Genomic DNA, 13,985 nt, shown 5'->3' on the forward strand with positions numbered 1-13,985 from the left:
TATTTTATTTCACCTGTATTTAACCAGGTAGTCCAGTACAAGTTCTCATTAACAACTGCGACCTGGCCAAGATAAAGCAAAGTAGTGTGACACAAACAACAACACAGAGTTACACATGGAATAAACAAATGTACAGTCAATAACACAATAGGAAAAAATCTATAGTGTGTGTAAATGAGGTAAGATTAGGGAGGTAAGGCAGGGGTAAGACTTCATAAATACATCATGGTCCTCATGCTTGTCCCTTTGATTTGTGATGTAAGTTTTTTATGGCTATTTCTAGGATGATAAGGTAAGATAGTTATCAGTGAGTCAAATTGAATTAATTGAAAAGACTAGAAATGTTACAGATCTATACTGTGATGTGACAGCGACAGCGTCCGGTAGAAAAGCGAACTACAATACCAGAAAGAATAATGCAGTACTATGCTGAAACCGGCGTAGTGTTTGGTGGCGCTGTAGAGCTGCGATGTGTTTGTTGTCTCCGAAGACCCGTCAAGATGTCTGACATGGAAGATGATTTCATGTGCGACGATGAAGAAGATTATGATCTGGTAAGCGTAAGTTTACATAATACGTTTCTATTTCCTTGTTTTTTGATGTTTAATCAGAGCTGTTTCCTTAGCTAGTATATTTTCATTAGCTAGGTCGGAGCAGGGGAGTTAGCTAGTTAGGTAGCTAAACTACCTAGATAGATAGCTAGTTCAGCTAACGTTAGCATAAAGGCCAGGATAGCTTGCAGAGTTGCTGCTAGTGCTAGCTAAGCTCGGCTGCTTGGCATGGGGGAAACTGAGTTTGCTATAGTATACTGAGTTAGCTTTACTCGTCAATTTATTATAGCATGTTATGTTACCATAGCTAGCCACAAAAATACAACCGTTTAGATAGCTAGGTGTAGATAACTACCCTGTGGCCGCGCATGCGCCGTTGCTGGTTAGAGAAAACAGCTAGTTACTTAGACTCATTAGTAAACAACTATGGCAAGCCGTTATCCCAGTCATAACATCTCTGTCACGTTATCAATTTTTGTTGTGTTAACTCATAGCCAGCTAACTTATGTCCTGAGTTTATGTCTCAACCCAGGAATATTCAGAGGACAGTAACTCAGAGCCAAATGTCGACTTGGAAAACCAGTACTACAATTCCAAAGCACTGAAGGAGGATGACCCCAAAGCAGCTCTCAACAGCTTTCAGAAGGTGGGTACTGGCTACTCACTCGCTCCACTCACTCACAGATTGATGAGTGTACGATGGTAATGTATACTCTCTATTGGCAGGTATTGGAGCTGGAGGGAGAGAAGGGAGAATGGGGGTTCAAAGCCCTAAAACAGATGATCAAAATCAACTTCAAGCTAGTAAGAAATTAAATGCTCTGTGGTGTTGTCTCAAAATGTCTACTCTCCATCTCTGAGTCCGTATGATTAGTGCTTGTGAGTTTTTCTTTATGACATACTGTCATTCCCACTGCAACTTCAATGCCCTGTCTCCTGTCGAACTGTGTGTGTCCTGCAGACCAACTTCCCAGAGATGATGTCTCGGTACAAGCAGCTGTTGACGTACATCAGGAGCGCTGTGACCAGAAACTACTCAGAGAAGTCCATCAACTCCATCCTAGACTACATCTCCACCTCCAAACAGGTATAGACGCAATACCTGGAACTAGAAGAAAAGGGTTTTTGGCCTCAAAGCTCAGATCTTTATTTTCGCTCAAATCTCAAGTGATGTGAACTGTTTGTTATTCCATAAAAAAAAAACTTTTTATCAATATCAATTACTTACAACTTTTGTCTTATGTGGCCAATAAAGTTACTGACTCTGGGTCAGTCCTATTGGTATGAATGAAGTGGTGGCAGTGGTTCCATGTTCTACATGACTGAGGTGTTAATGTAGGCTGAGGTTCATGTTCTAGATGACTGAGGTGTTAATGTAGGCTGAGGTTCATGTTCTAGATGACTGAGGTGTTAATGTAGGCTGAGGTTCATGTTCTACATGACTGATGTGTTAATGTAGGCTGAGGTTCATGTTCTGGATGACAGGTGTTAATGTTGGCTGAGGTTCATGTTCTAGATGACTGAGGTGTTAATGTAGGCTGAGGTTCATGTTCTGGATGACTGAGGTGTTAATGTAGGCTGAGGTTCATGTTCTGGATGACTGAGGTGTTAATGTAGGCTGAGGTTCATGTTCTAGATGACTGAGGTGTTAATGTAGGCTGAGGTGTTAATGTAGGCTGAGGTTCATGTTCTAGATGACTGAGGTGTTAATGTAGGCTGAGGTTCATGGTCTAGATGACTGTTAATGTGGGCTGTTAATGTGTCACAGGGCTGAGGTTCATGTTCTGGATGACTGAGGTGTTAATGTAGGCTGAGGTTCATGGTCTAGATGACTGAGGTGTTAATGTAGGCTGAGGTTCATGAGCTGGATGACTGAGGTGTTAATGTAGGCTGAGGTTCATGTTCTAGATGACAGGTGTTAATGTGGGCTGTGGTTGGTTGTTTTATGTGTCACAGATGGACCTGCTGCAGGAGTTTTATGAAACAACGCTGGACGCTCTGAAGGATGCCAAGAACGACAGACTCTGGTTCAAAACTAACACAAAGGTAGGGTGTGTCAAAATAATATCAGCTTTTTCCTAGTGTGCACTCAGTCACTACTTCCCACAAAAATCAAAAAGCAGTGGATTGGTGGAGTCAGGGACTAGTAATTTCCTCACAAATCAATAAAGTGAAGTGAACAAGTGAGAATTGGGACATATGCATGTAGTACACAATGTTTCTGTTTATTTCTATGGGTAGGACAATATCTGATCTGGCAGTTTGTCAGGCCTCTGTGTTTGGGATTTTCTAGAAGTTGTTGTTGTCTCTCAGCCTGTTTTAACTGTTGTCCTCTGGTTGTCTCTCAGCCTGTTAACTGTCGTCCTCTGGTTGTCTCTCAGCCTGTTAACTGTCGTCCTCTGGTTGTCTCTCAGCCTGTTAACTGTCGTCCTCTGGTTGTCTCTCAGCCTGTTAACTGTCATCCTTGTGTTGTCTCTCAGCCTGTTAACTGTCGTCCTCTGGTTGTCTCTCAGCCTGTTAACTGTCGTCCTCTGGTTGTCTCTCAGCCTGTTTTAACTAAAGTCCTCTTGTTGTCTCTCAGCCTGTTTTAACTAAAGTCCTCGTGTTGTCTCTCAGCCTGTTTTAACTAAAGTCCTCTGGTTGTCTCTCAGCCTGTTTTAACTAAAGTCCTCTGGTTGTCTCTCAGCCTGTTTTAACTAAAGTCCTCTGTTGTCTCTCAGCCTGTTTTAACTGTCGTCCTCTGGTTGTCTCTCAGCCTGTTTTAACTGTCGTCCTTGTGTTGTCTCTCAGCCTGTTTTAACTAAAGTCCTCTGGTTGTCTCTCAGCTTGTTTTAACTAAAGTCCTCTGGTTGTCTCTCAGCCTGTTTTAACTGTCATCCTCTGGTTGTCTCTCAGCCTGTTTTAACTGTCGTCCTTGTGTTGTCTCTCAGCCTGTTTTAACTGTCGTCCTCTGGTTGTCTCTCAGCCTGTTTTAACTGTCATCCTCTGGTTGTCTCTCAGCCTGTTTTAACTAAAGTCCTCTGGTTGTCTCTCAGCCTGTTTTAACTAAAGTCCTCTGGTTGTCTCTCAGCCTGTTTTAACTGTCGTCCTTGTGTTGTCTCTCAGCCTGTTTTAACTAAAGTCCTCTGGTTGTCTCTCAGCCTGTTTTAACTAAAGTCCTCTGGTTGTCTCTCAGCCTGTTTTAACTAAAGTCCTCTGGTTGTCTCTCAGCCTGTTTTAACTAAAGTCCTCTGGTTGTCTCTCAGCCTGTTTTAACTAAAGTCCTCTGGTTGTCTCTCAGCCTGTTTTAACTAAAGTCCTTGTTGTCTCTCAGCCTGTTTTAACTAAAGTCCTCTTGTTGTCTCTCAGCTGGGCAAGCTGTACCTGGAGAGGGAGGAATTTGGGAAGTTACAGAAGATCCTCAGACAGCTGCACCAATCCTGTCAGGTACAGTAAGACAGGTGGTAGTCTGAGACAACGCTTAGTCTGATGGGGTTTACACAGCCATCTGAGTAGCTAAGTTCCCAATATGGCTGCTAGCAGTATTTTTGTTGTTGTTGTATACTGGTATGATCTGTTATGTTGTATATCTATGTGCACTGGAGACAGATGATGTTGCATTTATATGGTATGTTATGTGTATATCTGATCTATTATGTGGTATATCTGTATCTATGTGCACTGCAGACAGACAATGTTGAAGATCTGTGGTCTGTTATGTGCATATCTGATCTGTTAAGTTCTATATCTATGTGCAGTGCAGACAAAGGATATTGGGGATCTATGGTCTTTTATGTGTGTGTGTGATCTGTAATGGTGTATATCTATGTCTCTCTCTAGACAGATGACGGGGAGGACGACCTAAAGAAAGGCACCCAGCTCCTGGAGATCTATGCTCTGGAGATCCAGATGTACACAGCCCAGAAGAACAACAAGAAGCTGAAGGCCCTGTATGAACAGTCCCTGCACATCAAGTCTGCTATCCCTCACCCACTCATTATGGGAGTCATCAGGGGTGTGTTTCCACCGTAGACAGATGAAACCCTGAAGGCAGCATAGCTGTCAACATTATTATATTTTACATTTATTGCATTGGAGCCACACACACAGCGGTTTACATTGAATAACTACATTGACCGTAGAAAAAGAATCCCCCTTCGAATAGTAATTCTATGGTTACGCCTTGTAAACTGACGTGTAGGAAAACTCGGGAGGTTTGCCACTATCGTGGATAAAACCGATAATATTGTATAAGATGGTAAAAAGATGTGTGTGTGTCAGTCACTGCGTGTGTTTATGTGATGTACTAACAGGCCTGTTCCTGTTTTGTCCCCTTCCCCAGAGTGTGGGGGTAAGATGCACCTGAGAGAGGGGAGTTTGAGAAGGCCCACACAGACTTCTTTGAGGCGTTTAAGAACTACGATGAGTCAGGCAGCCCCAGGAGAACCACCTGTCTGAAGTACCTGGTGCTGGCCAACATGCTCATGAAGTCTGGAATCAACCCTTTCGACTCACAGGAGGTACAACACTCATTCAATTCAGTTTAGTTTAAGTCCAGTTAATTTAAATGTTATTTATCCCCTTAGAGCAATTACTAACATTATCATTATGGAACCATACACGTGGTGGATGCATCCCGTACCTTTATATTGTTGGAGGCAACATTGCATTAATCACATTCAAATCACCTGCAGCAAACACTGCTTGATAAAGTGTTGTATTACAGTGCCTGTTCTTATTGTGTTTTTCTGTGACAGGCCAAACCCTATAAAAACGACCCAGAGATCTTGGCCATGACAAATCTAGTAAGGTAAGAGCATGTGTGTGCTTCTAGTCATCCATGGCGGTGTTGCTGATATTTTAGGGTAGAAAGCCAAGGCATCAGTTAAACAATAACGTCACTATGTACAACCTATTTCCACTTATTTGTGCTGAGTTGTCAGTCGACCCAAACTGTTATTGTTTTACATCACAAATAAGTGGTTGATGGAGGTGAAACATAGTGAAGATACCCTTTAACCACGGGTTCAGCTGTGGCGTCTCTTCGACCTCATTTATGATCAGTCTGGGATCCACGACACAGAGGGTCTGCTCTGTGATTTTGATGCAATTGCAGAAGGAAATGGAACCGCTCCTAGGCTGTGGCTCTGACACCTGTCTCTCAAAATGTAAAACAAGGCTGAGGCCTCCGTGAGCTCGTGTTTGTTTCCCAGACGATGACTGGTTTCTGGTATGTCTGCTCTGAACAGTGTGAGAAGCATGAATGCCCTACCGTTCACGGGCTCCACATTCCTTAACACAGTGGATGCTGGATTGAATGGCATCGACCATAAAAAGCCCATTTGAAAGCCATTTGCTCTTTAGCTCTGGTCTCCTCCCTTAACACCATGGGACCACGCAGCCATCATACTGCTCAGGAAGGAGACGCCTTTTGTCTCCTAGAGATGAACGTACTTTGGTGCGAAAAGTATAAATCAATCCCAGAACAACAGCAAAGGACCTTGTGAAGATGCTGGAGGAAACAGGTACAAAAGTATCTGTATCCACAGTAAAACGGGTCCTATATCAGCATAACCTGAAAGGCCGCTCGGCAAGGAAGAAGTCACTGCTCCAAAACCGCCATAAAAAAGCCAGACTACGGTTTGCAACTGCACATGGGGACAAAGATCATACTTTTTGGAGAAATGTCCTCTAGTCTGATGAAACAATAATAACTGTTTGGCCATAATGACCATCACTATGTTTGGAGGGAAAAGGAGGAGGCTTGCAAGGCGAAGAACACCATCCCAACCGTGAAGCACAGGGGTGGCAGCATCATGTTGTTGGGGTACTTTGCTGCAGGTGGGACTGGTGCACTTCACAAAATAGATGGCATTATGAGGAAGGACAATTGTGTGGATATATTGAAGCAACATCTCAAGACATCAGTCAAGAAGTTAAAGCTTGGTCACAAATGAGTCTTCCAAATGGACAATGACCCCAAGCATACTTCTAAAGTTGTGGCAAAATGGCTTAAGGACAACAAAGTCAAGGTATTGAAAAATCGTGTGTGAGCAAGGATGCCTACAAACCTGACTCAATTACACCAGCTCTGTCAGGAGGAATGGGCCAAAATTCACCCAACTTATTGTGGGAAGCTTGTGGAAGGCTACCCAAAACGTTTGACCTTAGTTAGACAATTTAAAGGCAATGCTACCAAATTCTAATTGAGTGTATGTAAGCTTCTGACCCACTGGGAATGTGATGAAAGAAAAGCTGAAATAAATCACTCTCTACTATTATTCTATAGACATTATAGACATTTCACATTCTTAAAATAAAGTGGTGATCCTAACTGACCTAAAACAGGTAATTATTGCAACGATTAAATGTCAGGAATTGTGAAAGTAAGAATAAATGTATTTGGCTAAGGTGTATGAAAACTTCTGGCTTCAACTGTCTGTCATTATTTTATGGATTGTAATGTCATTATTCTAACCCAGTGACTGTTCTACTGTTGTGTGTCTACTCTCAGCTCCTATCAGAATAATGACATCACAGAGTTTGAGAAGATACTGAAGACCAACCATAGCAGTATCATGGATGACCCCTTCATCAGAGAACACATAGAGGGTGAGTGGTGTTTGTGTGCCTGTGTGTATATGTGTGGGCTTTCTCACATTTGTTGATGAACGAGACATGGAAGTATTGCATTGAAGACGAGGTTTCAACAAACTTGAGACAAACTGTACCAGTATCTGCATATTGAGATGATGTGCCCTGGTGGACAGGGTGAGGGTGCCCTGGTGGACGGGGTAAGGGTGCCCTGGTGGACGGGGTGAGGGTGCCCTGGTGGACGGGGTGAGGGTGCCCTGGTGGACGGGGTGAGGGTGCCCTGGTGGACGGGGTGAGGGTGCCCTGGTGGACGGGGTGAGGGTGCCCTGGTGGACGGGGTGAGGGTGCCCTGGTGGACGGGGTGAGGGTGCCCTGGTGGACGGGGTGAGGGTGCCCTGGTGGACGGGGTGAGGGTGCCCTGGTGGACGGGGTGAGGGTGCCCTGGTGGACGGGGTGAGGGTGGGTGGACGGGGTGAGGTGCCCTGGTGGACGGGGTGAGGGTGCCCTGGTGGACGGGGTGAGGGTGCCCTGGTGGACGGGGTGAGGGCCCTGGTGGACGGGGTGAGGGTGCCCTGGTGGACGGGATGAGGGTGCCCTGGTGGACGGGGTGAGGGTGCCCTGGTGGAGGGTGAGGGTGCCCTGGTGGACGGGGTGAGGGTGCCCTGGTGGACGGGGTGAGGGTGCCCTGGTGGACGGGGTGAGGGTGCCCTGGTGGACGGGGTGAGGGTGCCCTGGTGGACGGGGTGAGGGTGCCCTGGTGGACGGGGTGAGGGTGCCCTGGTGGACGGGGTGAGCGTGCCCTGGTGGACGGGGTGAGCGTGCCCTGGTGGACGGGGTGAGCGTGCCCTGGTGGACGGGGTGAGCGTGCCCTGGTGGACGGGGTGAGCGTGCCCTGAAGAGACTCTGATCAGTGCTGTTTTGTCTTATTTTCCAGAGCTGCTGCGGAACATCAGGACCCAGGTCCTTATCGCGCTCATCAAGCCTTACACTAGAATACACATCCCATTCATCTCTAAGGTAAGTCTGAGGACAGCACTGGCATGTGGACTAACTAGCCTGGTCCCAGATCTGTTTGTGTGCTTTTTTGCCAATTCATATGGTCATTGGCATGATGATTTTTACAATAAGAGTTGGTAGGACAGCACAAACACATCTGAGACCAGGCTAGAGTTAATCATTGACTTCACTGTGTGTATTGATAATGTATCTGATAATGAACTTTGCTGAGTAGATCATGTATTTATTAGGTCACTGATGTTGCTGTTTGGATTGATCAAAGTGTAACGCCCTGTGTTCTGTCTCCTCTGTCTCAGGAGCTGAACATAGATGTTTGTGACGTGGAGAGTTTGTTGGTGCAGTGCATATTGGACAAGTAAGTTTGTCCTAGACATGCATATGATCTGTGGCCCAAACTACCATTTAGGAGTGTAGAATCCACTGTTAGGAAAAGTTTTTTGCATCAAACAGACATTCACGCCATGGAAGACTTGTATGTTTTCTCGAGACTCTTCCGTATTTCTATGAGGCTGAATACCTCTTATATACGACACCGAGTGCTCTTCCATTGACAGACTGACCAGGTGAAAGCTATGACCCCTTATTTCACTTGTTAAATCCACTTCAGTCAGTGTAGATGAAGGGGATGAGACTGGTTAAAGAAGGATTTTAAAGCCTTGAGACATGGATCGCTGATGGGTTTCCTGTGTGTATCAGGATGGTCCACCACCCAAAGGACATCCAGCCTACTTGACACAACTGTGGGAAGGAAACATTGGATTCAACATGGGCCAGCATCCCCTTTCGACACCTTGTAGAGTCCAGTCCCTGATGAATTGAGGCTGTTCTGAGGGCCAAAGGGCGAAGGGTGCAACTCTATATTAGGAAGGTGTTCCTAATGTTTTGTGTGCTCTAGGGCTTACCCCATTTAGTCCATTGTTTGGTCAATAGGCTGTTGGTGGACCAGGATCTTTTTTCAGTCGAGTAGTGGTAAATATATTCTAAAGAATGATGACACACGAGACACCTGTCTGATTCACTCCTGTCTGACTGGACTAATCCATTGCAGGCCGCGGGATGGTACACCAGTATCACCAGCAGTACATTTACCATAAATGACCAACATTTCATATCTTTTTTAATTTATTTTTTATTTCACCTTTATTTAACCAGGTAGGCTAGTTGAGAACAAGTTCTCATTTGCAACTGCGACCTGGCCAAGATAAAGCATATAGCAGTGTGAACAGACAACACAGAGTTACACATGGAGTAAACAATTAACAAGTCAATAACACAGTAGAAAAAAAGGGGAGTCTATATACATTGTGTGCATGAGGTAGGCGAATAATTACAATTTTGCAGATTAACACTGGAGTGATAAATGATCAGATGGTCATGTACAGGTAGAGATATTGGTGTGCAAAAAAGCAGAAAAGTAAATAAATTAAAACAGTATGGGGATGAGGTAGATAAAATTGGGTGGGCTATTTACCGATAGACTATGTACAGCTGCAGCGATCGGTTAGCTGCTCAGATAGCAGATGTTTGAAGTTTGTGAGGGAGATAAAAGTCTCCAACTTCAGCGATTTTTGCAATTCTTTCCAGTCACAGGCAGCAGAGTACTGGAACGAAAGGCAGCCAAATGAGGTGTTGGCTTTAGGGATGATCAGTGAGATACACCTGCTGGAGCGCGTGCTACGGATGGGTGTTGCCATCGTGACCAGTGAACTGAGATAAGGCGGAGCTTTACCTAGCATGGACTTGTAGATGACCTGGAGCCAGTGGGTCTGGCGACGAATATGTAGTGAGGGCCAGCCGACTAGAGCATACAAGTCGCAGTGGTGGGTGGTATAAGGTGCTTTAGTGACAAAACGGATGGCACTGTGATAAACTGCATCCAGTTTGCTGAGTAGAGTGTTGGAAGCAATTTTGTAGATGACATCGCCGAAGTCGAGGATCGGTAGGATAGTCAGTTTTACTAGGGTAAGTTTGGCGGCGTGAGTGAAGGAGGCTTTGTTGCGGAATAGAAAGCTGACTCTTGATTTGATTTTGGATTGGAGATGTTTGAAATGAGTCTGGAAGGAGAGTTTACAGTCTAGCCAGACACCTAGGTACTTATAGATGTCCACATATTCAAGGTTGGAACCATCCTGGGTGGGGATGCTGGTCAGGCGTGCGGGTGCAGGCAGCGAACGGTTGAATAGCATGCATGTGGTTTTTACTAGTGTTTAAGAGCAGTTGGAGGCCACAGAAGAAGTGTTATGGCATTGAAGCTCGTTTGGAGGTCTACATTGTTTGGTTACTGTCATTTATTTGAATGCGTTCACAATATTATTATTCCAGTCTTACCGTTGTCATTGTAGGAATGGACACATTGTTAGCCGAGTGTGTGCCAATTTGGGGATCGGATAGTATTTCTGATTGTCTTAACTCCCCATCACTGTGGAGCTTCTCAAATAAATGTTTTCTTCGCCTTCAACAGCAAGTAAACAAAGTCTGTTTTTACATCCATTGAGAATGAAAATAGTTTCTCAACGTAGCCTATTTAAAAATATTTCCAGCTCTTTCGATAACCACTCGGCATGAAAGAGGGAAAAATGTAATTACCTGATCGGGTGGAAACGTCATAAAGGCCCACCTGATTACTTCATGTGATTTTATAGGAGATTTATTTTTATCAGGATTTTTTCTACCTGCGGGCTGCAGTGTTTTCATTTGTTGGCATTATGTAGGCTATTTTTACCTATTGGCAATAGAAGTTACTTTTTTCATTAGGTATAATTCTTATTGACCACATGACATTGATTTTGAGATTTGAAGACTTTATTATAAATTAAACTGTTTTACAAAAATGTGCATATTAAAATCATAACTGGCACGCAGATCAGTAGAAATTATACAATAACTTTCCAATCCACATAGAAAAGGGTGATGACCGTTGGTGTAGCTTATTACAGGCTACTTCAGGAGCCTAACGGCAGAAGCTGCAGAGGCCAGCAGCAGCGGGAAGAGGAGGGTCTGGTTGGGAATAGGTTTTTGTCTTTCTGGTTAGGCTATATTGATCTCTGGCTCCCTCTTTGGTAATTTGTGTCTTTATTTTTAATTGCAGTGCTTAAAGCATCAGACATGCTCAGTAGTCAACATATAGTTGATTTTATTCTAACAATAGGGTGTGTCTATATATGTAAAAATAAACAAACTATTTTTGTTGTTGGGACAGCCCTAGTATACTCAGTGGTCCTCTGTAGCTCAGTTGGTAGAGCATGGCGCTTGTAACACCAGGGTAGTGGGTTCGATTCCGGGACCACCCATACGTAGAATGTATGCACACATGACTGTAAGTCGCTTTGGATAAAAGCGTCTGCTAAATGGCATATATATTATTATATTATAGTGTACCTGGCTGACAGAGGCATCACAAGACGAAGCAAAGCATGTTTCTTGTGCATGTGTGTTAAGACATGTTTCGTCTACTACGGGGATCATTTGAATTTCTCAGTTCCTCATAGTTTCCACCCTGCACCTTGAGGAATGCAGGAGGCCAGCATGAGTCTCTGTCTCTCTCTCTCTCTGTCTCCCCCTGTCTCTGTGGTGCTATTCTTCCCTGTTTAATTTATTGCAGATCTGTAATTTATTACTGGTTTCATTATTTAGTTTAGAAGTAGTGTATTGCACACATTCAGTAACTTGCAGGCTACATGAAGTAAACTGATGAAAGATACCTGTAAACTGTTGATTGCTCCCGCAGTTTTATTGTGCAACGTTTTGACCCAAAGGTCCTTGTCAGCCGGATCAAGATCTATTGATCAAAACGTTGGGCAAATAAAACTTTGGGAGAAATCAACAGTTTGCGGGTATCTTATCTAGTATGTCTTTATTATTTCCCATGCTACTGTAGCAGACTGCTGTGCATTGTTTACTACCCTCAGCCTGATCAGATCTACAGCCAGTCAACTGGAACAGTTGACATTTGACACTGCATTCCCACCGTTGTCACGGAGCTCAACAGAATATGTACTGTATGTAGTGAAATGTGGAGGTGGTGGAATGTGTTCATCAGAAAGCTTAGTGTAGATGTGATAATTGGTTGAGAGAGAGTACAAATATCAGTGGTTCGGGTGCTTGACAGAAACCAAACAGTGAAAGAAGTTCAACAATGACTCCAGCTAATGCTATCCACAGTGATTTGTGTCATTTGAACCATAATCAAATGCAAATATTGATGTTGTTGATCCCATTTTTATATAAAAATGCATTGTTTTATACAATATTGTTTCATCCATTTCTAAATGTTTTCCTGACCAAGATGGAAAGAATGTTTAGTCATGTTGCTAGGATGCCAATGTCCATTCTTGTGTTGTATTTATTGAACCATTGTTCTGTTCTCTCTTGTGCTGTGGTTTCCTCCCTGTAGCACCATCCAAGGCCGTATCGACCAGGTCAACCAGCTGTTGGAGCTAGACTACCAGAAGAGAGGAGGGGCGCGCACACTGCCTTAGACAAATGGACTAAACAACTCAACTCTCTCAACCAAGCCATCGTCAGCAAACTCACATGATTCTGACTGATGTGACAATGGACAGCACTGAAAGATAGGAAGGAGAATCTCCATCAACTGTTCCAATGTGTCAGAATAGAAACCAGACGATCCAGTGTGGATGGGCTGAGCGGAGAGGAGCTCCACAGCAGCACAGAGATGTTTTGTGATCTGACACTGCGTTTCCTAGAGAAGGAGATATACTGCTTTCTAGAAGACATCAGCGCTCTTTAAGGGACATCTCGGTTTACGTCAAGCCCTTCGTGTTTGTTTTTCACAAGACTTTAGTAGAATGATTTAAGAAATATCACTGTCAACACCTTTTTAAAAGTGCTGTATTTTTTTGTGGTGGGCAGTTTGAGTACAATAACACAATGGTTTATTAGTGCCTGTTGACTGGCAGCTGGTGTTGGGAAACCTTTTTCACAACATGTAGCGGCAGCATTGCATTCACGTTGGCTGTTGTGAATAAAACAAACTAATGTTCTCCAACTGTGTTTACTGTATATGACATTTCTATGTAGGTCTAGATACCGTCTACCTTTTAGCTCTCATGCTAACATTGGTTCCATACTATATTATTTGTAAATATCGGTATTATTTGGTATTTGCAACAGACTCCTGTTCTTAGTGTTAGTCAATTGTTTGTGTGCAGAAAGTTATGAATAGATAGATTCACTCCCATCACTGAAAATGTATGTCATCCATCACATTGCATACAGAACAGTAGCAAAGCAGAAATCTGTTAGAATTATTATCCAAAAGTTGATTCAGTGTTGTAGGCTAGACATACAGTTGAAGTCGGAAGTTTACATACACTTTGGTTGTAGCAATTAAAACTCGTTTTTCAACCACTCGACAAATTTCTTGTTAACAAACTATAGTTTTGGCAAGTCGGTCAGGACATCTACTTTGTGCATGACACAAGTCATTTTTCTAACAATTGTTTACAGACTAATTATTTAACTTATAATTCACTGTATCACAATTCCAGTGGGTCGTAAGCTTACATACACTAAGTTGACTGTGCCTTTAGCTTGGAGAATTCCAAAAAATGATGTCATGGCTTTCGAAGCTTCTGATAGGCTAATTGACATAATTTGAGTCAATTGGAGGTGTACCTGTGGATGTATTTCAAGGCCTGCTCTCAAACTCAGTGCCTCGCCTCTTTGCTTGAAATCATGGGTAAATCAAAAGAAATCAGCCAAGACCTCAGAAAAATAATTGTTAACCTCTGCAAGTCTGGTTCATCCTTGGGAGAAATGTCCAAACGCTTGAAAGTACCACGTTCATCTGTACAAACAATAGTATGCAAGTATAAACACCAC

General features: G+C 43.6%; 1 pseudogene across 1 annotated transcript; it reads left to right on the forward strand.

Annotated features, from left to right (window-relative positions):
* Nucleotides 1-401: 401 nt before the first annotated feature.
* LOC124027215 lies at nucleotides 402-13,149 on the forward strand (annotated as a pseudogene). The gene is made up of 13 exons (XR_006837378.1): nucleotides 402-554; nucleotides 1,084-1,197; nucleotides 1,278-1,355; nucleotides 1,513-1,638; nucleotides 2,508-2,597; nucleotides 3,900-3,977; nucleotides 4,371-4,545; nucleotides 4,873-5,050; nucleotides 5,288-5,340; nucleotides 7,045-7,142; nucleotides 8,059-8,141; nucleotides 8,438-8,496; nucleotides 12,535-13,149. The product of XR_006837378.1 is annotated as a COP9 signalosome complex subunit 2-like (transcript).
* The last annotated feature ends 836 nt before the right edge of the window (nucleotides 13,150-13,985 follow it).

This window comes from Oncorhynchus gorbuscha, unplaced genomic scaffold (assembly GCF_021184085.1).
Source record: "Oncorhynchus gorbuscha isolate QuinsamMale2020 ecotype Even-year unplaced genomic scaffold, OgorEven_v1.0 Un_scaffold_3003, whole genome shotgun sequence".
NCBI lineage: Eukaryota > Metazoa > Chordata > Actinopteri > Salmoniformes > Salmonidae > Oncorhynchus > Oncorhynchus gorbuscha.